Below are 7,588 nucleotides of genomic sequence, written 5' to 3'. Positions count from 1 at the left end.
GTCAGTGGATCCATTCACAACCGAAAATTTCTGGCTGTTAGGAACTGAAACTTCCTTGATTAAATCACTTTTACACCCTTCAGTTGCAGTAAACTGCTTGCACAGGCTACCATGAGGATTCCTTTCCCTAGGAGCTTCTCTAAGCAGCAATTCACCCCTCACAGAAATTCTGCCCTTCCCCTCTTCACCTAGGGCTTGCTCTAAAGGAACACTTCCCTGAGCAACCACAGATGCTTTCTGGGTCTCACTTACATTCAGAATCACCTTAGGCCCAACAGGCGGATTTCTACACAATCCCCTTTTAGGCACACCTACAGACTTTCTAGATAACAGGTCAGAAGCAGTCTCCTTCCCTTGGCCATGAACAAGTTCAGGAATCTTTTCCTTCTTGCTACAAGTTGTCAAACTGTCAGTCGGTAACACAATTAAATCACCTTCATGCTCTCCTTGTGCCCTGGCTGGGGTATCACCCTGATCAGACAGAGTTGCAACACCCTTTTCCAACCACACATTAGCAACTGGCAAACTACAAGCACCAGAATTGTCTGTTCTCTGGGATTTTGCTAAGACACTAACTGGATGCAACCTAGTCACAGTGCCATTCTCCCAGCAGACACAAACTCAGGACCATTCCTTCCTGGGCTTTAGCTGTATTTACAACCAACTTCGAGACAACTGAATCACCCTCAACCATCACAGGCTGACAGGCACCTTCTGTCTGCTCCACAGACACAGAAGAGCCGGAGACACATTCTCCTTCATCAGACACACAGCTTGGGATCCCATTTCCCTTGTCCCAGCACACAGGGCTGTTCACAGACAACTGCTTGGAGACCGAGGTAGCTCCCTCCATAGGCAAGTCAATACCCCTGACAGAGACAGGCACATTCCCTTCACTGTCACATTTCTCCACATAGGAAACAGGTAAGGGATATGGACACTCATCTTCCACTATCCCTCCCTTCCCAAACTGCTGATTAGACAAAGCCATCAGCTCACAAGGCTGCCTAGGCTCCTCCAAACTTTCCCTACCAGGCACATTGCCACTCCCAACAGATAAGCTGCTGCTCTTTCACTACACTGAGCTACTTTTAGCAAATCACAGTTACCCATTTCAGGTTTACTTCTACAAGCTGCACTAGCCACCAATCCATTACCCATTACAAATTTACCTCTCCTTCCTTAGTTAGGATTTAACCTGAGAAACATTTTCCTCCCCAATGAGATCTTTCTGCTCTTGATTTAACTCCAGATTCACTTCTGAGACATCAGACAGACATTCAGAAACTTCATTCCCAGACACACTGCTTATTTGCACAGACAAACAGCTATTTCCCACCAGGTTAGAATCCCCCTCTCCATAGCCATAGCAAAACGGGTTAAACACAGAGAACTGCCCAGAGTAATACCACATATCAACACAGTTATAAACTGGATTTTCCAGAGGATACAGTCTCTGCCGTTCTTCCACTGCTTTTTTGACTTGGAGCTGGAGTCTAGCAGTTTCTTGTTGCATCTTGTGAGTCTCCTGTTGTATTTTGTGAGTCTCTCCTCAGCAGCCAGCAGCTCTTTCTTTCTCTCAGCAGCCTTTTTCTTTCTCTTAGCAGCCTCTTTCTCTCTCTCAGCTGCCTCTCTCTTTCTCTCAGCCGCCTCTCTCTCCAGCTGGGCCAAGACTTGCTTCTCTTCCATTCGAATTTTTGCCAGTTCTTGCTCATAATCAAACTGCAGGCTGTCTCTCAAGGCTTGCAGTTTCATTGCTTTTGCTGATGCTTTCTGTCTCATGGTCACTGATCTTTAACCAACCAAACTCTCAATCCCAAAGTTAAAATTTGGATAGTGTGGGGTTCTGACCCAAAGCTTAATTGACCTGGTTCTGTGGATCCTAGCACGACTACGCCACTGTGACGGAGCGATTCTGGCGGGACCCAACTGAGAGTGCCAAATCAGGTCCAATTGCTTAAACAGGGCAGTTACAGCCCTAGGCTGGGGTTTTCCACCTCTAAGGCAAACCAAACCAGCCAGACAAAAGGGACTTTGGTCTCACCCCACTGGCTAACCACAAGTCACACAAGCAATTTCCTTAGACACTCCAGTCTCCCAGTATCACCACCAGTGCACTCGTCCCTGGGGATGAATGGTTATGAAAACCAACACCCCAATAAAGAAAAAGGTTCTTCGATCCCAAAAGACCAAGCCCCAGACCCAGGTCAATATACACATCAGATCTTACCCACAAATCACGTTGTTGCCAACTTTAGAATCTAAAATCTAAAGGTTTATTTACAAAGGAAAAAGGTAGAGATGAGAGGTAGAATTGGTTAAATGGAATCAATTACATACAGTAATGGCAAAGTTCTTAGTTCAGGCTTGCAGCAGTGCTGGAGTAAACTGCAGGTTCAGATTAAGTCTCTGGAACATCCCCCGCTGGGATGGGTCCTCAGTCCCTGGTGTAGAGCTTCAGTTTGTGGCAAAGTCCCTCCAGAGGTCAGAAGCAGGATTGAAGACCAGATGGAGAACCATCACCGGTTCATTCACCTGCACGTCCACCAATGTAATATATGCCATCATATGCCAGCAATGCCCCTCTGCTATGTACATCGGCCAAACTGGACAGTCTCTAAGGAAAAGGATAAATGGACACAAATCAGACATTAGGAATGGCAATATACAAAAACCTGTAGGAGAACACTTCAACCTCCCTGGCCACACAATAGCAGATTTTAAAGTGGCCATCCTCCAGCAAAAAAACTTTAGAACCAGACTCCAGAGAGAAACTGCTGAGCTCCAGTTCATCTGCAAATTTAACACCATCAGTTTAGGACTAAACAAAGACTGTGAATGGCTTGCCAATTACAGAACCAGTTTCTCCTCCCTTGGTTTTCACACCTCAGCTGCTGGAACAGGGCCCCATCCTCCCTGATTGATCTAACCTCGTTATCTCTAGCTTGCTTCTTGCTTGCTTATATATACACACCTGCCCCTGGAAATTTCCACTGCTTGCATCCGAAGAAGTGGGTATTCACCCACGAAAGCTCATGCTGCAAAACATCTGTTAGTCTATAAGGTGCCACAGGATTCTTTGCTACTTCTACAGATGGAGATGATGCATCAGCCTTATATAGACTTTTCCAGGTGTAAGAATCCCTTTGTCCTCAAGGTGGAAACTTACAGCAAAAAATATGGAGTTTTCAGTCACATGAACAAGTTTCTGCATACTTTGCTGAGTCACAAGGCGTGTCTGCCTTCTCTCCATGGGTCAATTGTGTAGCTGATGGCCCTTTAATGGGCCATCAAGCCAGCTATGCCGGGCTAACATCAGCTTTGTCTGGGACACTTCCCAGAGGCAGAGCATAATACAAAATATAGACAGTATAGAGCCAATACTTTATACTTAAACTACAAAATGATACACAGACATACAGACAGCATAATCATAACCAGCAACCCAGAACCTGGTCTTAGACACCTTATATGACCCCTTTACTTAGGATTTGGTGCCACCACAGGACCTTGGTTGCAACCCATGTTCTATATGGTTCCCATTTATATCAATAACGTCACACCATAGTCTGACTTCGGGTCTCGAAAAGAGCTGGCACAATCCATAGACCAGGTTGTTATATAAAATGCACATGGATTTTAACCCTTCACATACAGTAATGGGGAAGTTCTTGGTTCAGGAATAAACTGCAGGTTCAAATCAAGTCTCTGGAGTCCATCCTGCTGGGATGGGCCATTCAGTGCTTTGTCTAGAGCTTCAGTTTGTAGCAAAGTCCTCCAGAGGTATGAAGCAGGATTGAAGACAAGATGGAGATGAGGCATCAGCCTTTATAGCCTCTTGCCATGTGGTCTTTGCTTTCTTTGTCCCAAGGACACTCTATCCAGCACGGGGCACAGAAAAACCTTAGAGTTCGTCCATAGGCAGGTCCCTGCAGACCTTGCTGAGTCACAAGGCGTATCTGCCTTCTCTCAGTGGGTCAACTGTAGAGCTGATGGTCCTTAATGGGCCATTAAGCAGGCTAGGCAGAACTGACACCAACTTGTCTGGCTGGGGTGTTCCCTGGAAGCAGAGCACAAGTTTGAAATACGGGCAGCATAGAGCCAATATTCATAACATCAACTACAAAAATGATACACAGTTAGAGATAGCATCATTATAATCAGCCAATCAGAACCTCTCCATAGACCTCTGACACAACAACCTTTCTACAATATTGGCTGCAAATATAGAACAGTGGCCGCAACAGTGATCTATACAGTTACAGATTATGTCAATAACGTCACAGGAGGTGAAACGGCATCAGTGAGACTGATAGTGGAATACTGCCTCCAATTTTGGTGTCTTCATTTGAAAAAGATGTTGTGCAATTTGGAGCTGGGGCAGCAAAGAGCCACCAAATGTTCTGAGGACTGGAGAAAAATGCCTTCTAGTGAGCTATTGAAAGAGCTCAACCTGTTTAGCTGATCAAAAGAAGATTGAAAGGTGACTTCACTGAAGTGTTGAAGTGCCTTAATGGAGAGAAAAGATTGGGTATTAAAGGGCTATTTAAAATATCAGAGAAAGGCATAAAAGACCCAATGGCTGGAAGGTGAAAAGAGACAAATTCATATTACAACTAAGGCACAAATATTCAGCATCGAGGATGATTCACCACAGGAACAAGTTACCAAGGAAAGTGATGGATTCTCCATCTCTTGATGTCATTTCATGAAGACTAGATGCCTTTCTGGAATGTGTTTGCCCCAAAAATAGCTATGGTGTCCTACAGGAGGCCTGTGATATGCAGGGGGTCAGATTAGATGCTCTAATGGTCTCTTCTGGCCATAAAGTCAACTAATTTCTGAAAAACTGAGTGTAGCATTGGGAGCAGCATCTGCTGTTTCCCTGTCTAGCCGGCTTGCTGCCTAGAACGAACGCTCCTTGAGTGGGGTGATCCACAGGGAGTAGCTCAAACCTCCAAAGTGCCTGGCCGGGGCAGAACATTAGCACAGCAAGGGAGGGATGTGGCAGTGACATCACAAAGGCCTTTTGCAGGACCTCAGCCTATTGGTCCAAGGTGGTGGGGAGGTGGTGACCTCACAGAGAGATGCTGACATCAGCCAGGCAGGACAGGGGCGAGGGGCCAGGGAAACCTCAGAGACCCCTGTGGCTTTGCTGCAGCAAGTCTCCTTCTCCAGGTCTCTCTTTGAGGACTGAGAGAGTATTCGGGTTCACGGACGTGAGCGCCAGGAGGAACCTCTTTCGAGTTTTCTCCTTCCCTTTTAGTGATTTTACTAGAAAACAGCCGTCCCTGTTTAGAAGGTAAGAGCCTCCTGGAGGTGTGAAACCTGTTCAGTCTGATCCATCTGGTGAGAGTTGAATTCTAGGCATGGAAAACATGAGCTTAAGGAGGCAGAATTTTATTGCACACCTGGATTTTGTCCCTTAGAATCACTGGGGACATTGGGGTTTGTCCTTTTTGTTTCACCTCTTGCTCCATCCACTGTCTGATCCCTCTTTTCTCTTCGTCTCTTGCTTCCTTTGTCCTTTCTCCTGTTCCCCTCCCAACACCAGGTTTTTTTCTCCTGCTGATAACCGCTCACGTTAACTGATCACTCTTGTTATAGTGTGTATGGCAACACCCATTTTTTTCATGTTCTCTGTGTGTGTATATATATCTTCCTACTGTATTTTTAACTGCATGCATCCGATGAAGTGGGTTTTAGCCCACAAAAGCTTATGCTCAAATACATTTGTTAGTCTTTATGGTGCCACATGTTCTCCTTGTTCATATTGCAGATAAATTAATGGAGGTTATGCATTAATGGCTATTAGCCAGGATGGGTAAGAATGGTGTCCCTAGCCTCTGTTTGTCAGAGGGTAGAGATGGATGGCAGGAGAGAGATCACTTGATCATTACCTGTTAAGTTCAGTCCCTCTGGGGTACCTGGCATTGGCCACTATTGGCAGATAGGATATGGGGATGGATGGACCTTTGGTCTGACCCAGTATGGCCGTTCTTATGTTCTTATGAAGGGAGGGGCAGAGCCCTGCAACAGAGTTTCTGCAGTGTAGTGGTTATCATGTTTGCCTCACACGCAAGAGGTCCCTGGTTCAAAACCAGGCAGAAACATGATGGCTTAGTTCTTCCCAGATCCTAGTGGCCTGTCCCTGCTGTTGTAGGAGCAGCAGTGATTTCTATGCTCAATAGGTCTGTTATACTTCCCCGATTCCCATTTTTGTCTCCTCTCCCTCTCTGAATGCCTGTGAAGTGGCTTTCCCCCTCCCCCTCCCGCTCCCTCCTGGAATGCTTGTGGGATGAAGGGGCTCGTTGAACAGCTGGAAGATCAGAAGAGCTCCTAGATAGACAAGGTGTCTGGGACTCTCATTAGGCAGCACTCGCACACCCAGAGCATGGACACTGCCCAAGGTGGAGTGTGACCCACCAGATGCAGCCAAGTCATCTCCAGTCGCAGGCCATGAGGAGCAGGTCCTTAAAAGTGGAAGGCCCTGTGCTCAGGAGTCACTCATGCTTGTACCTCCAGTGAATGCCCTTCGCCCCGACCGCCTGGCCAGTGGTTCGCTGCATTGCAGTTCATTCTGCCTCGGGAAGACTTACCTTCATCGCACTGTCCATCGCAGCGCTGTGGGACACTTACTTGGCAGAATCCTGTGCCTGCCTCTTGGCTTCCCAGGGATGGCTACTTGCAGCCCAGGAGAAGAAGGATGGTTCTGGTGAAAGAAAGACAAGCAAAGCACTGGGAGGAAATTTGAGTGTGGGCTCTGCGCTGGGGTGGGGTGGGGTGCAGGAGGGTGGTGCAGCTCCCAAAGTGACCGGTACACACAACCTCTGGCAGCAGCTCCTAGATGAGTGGGGCCAGGGATTTCCATGTGCTGCTGTCTGCAGGCGTTGCTTCAGAGCTCCCATTGGCTACAGTTCCTGGCCAATGGGAGCTGCAGAGTTGGTGCTCGGGGCAGGGGCAGCACGTGGAGACACTCCCCCCACCTCAGGGGATGCTGGGACATGCCAGCCACTTCTGGGAGCGGCACGGAGGGACGGATGTAGAGTGGGCAGGGAGCCACCTTAGTGCTGCTGGCACATCTCTGCACACCGTTGGGGAGGGGAGCAGAGGCCTCCATGTGGTGCCTGGGGTAGGGGCAGAGCACGGAGCTGCCTCCCCTCCCGGGTCTATTACAGGAGTGGGTGGGTGGGGTCTTTTGGCCTGCAAGGTGCAGCAGGTCGGACTAGATGATCACACTGGTCCCTTCTGACCTTAAAGGCTCTGAGTCTAAAAGGGAGAGGGAAGTAAAGGAATTAAAAAAAAAAAGAAATGAAGCATTGTAATACCAGGATGACTCCAACTGCTCATTATATAGTCCCACCCCTTTCTTCCTCCACTGGGTGTTTAATGACCTGTTGGGATTTGGGATACTGATTCTCTCATTCCATTGATAAGCTGATACAATATGACTGAAATTAAACCAATTCCCAGTGGAGGAATCATCACATCGGCTGGGAATTGAACCGAGGTTAACTGCTTGGAAGGCAGCTATGCTCACCACTATACCACCAATGCATCTGGTGAAACTCTCTAATTTTTCACACTT

General features: G+C 47.4%; 1 non-coding gene across 1 annotated transcript; it reads left to right on the top strand.

The window, feature by feature from the left end:
- Nucleotides 1–6,040: 6,040 nt before the first annotated feature.
- Nucleotides 6,041–6,113, top strand: TRNAV-CAC. Its single transcript has one exon. It is a non-coding gene; the product is annotated as a tRNA-Val (tRNA).
- The last annotated feature ends 1,475 nt before the right edge of the window (nucleotides 6,114–7,588 follow it).

Source organism: Mauremys reevesii, unplaced genomic scaffold, assembly GCF_016161935.1.
Source record: "Mauremys reevesii isolate NIE-2019 unplaced genomic scaffold, ASM1616193v1 Contig166, whole genome shotgun sequence".
In the NCBI taxonomy this organism is placed as follows: domain Eukaryota; kingdom Metazoa; phylum Chordata; order Testudines; family Geoemydidae; genus Mauremys; species Mauremys reevesii.
The sequence above is the reverse complement of the archived record's forward strand: the minus strand, read 5'-3'. Positions and strand labels throughout refer to the sequence as shown.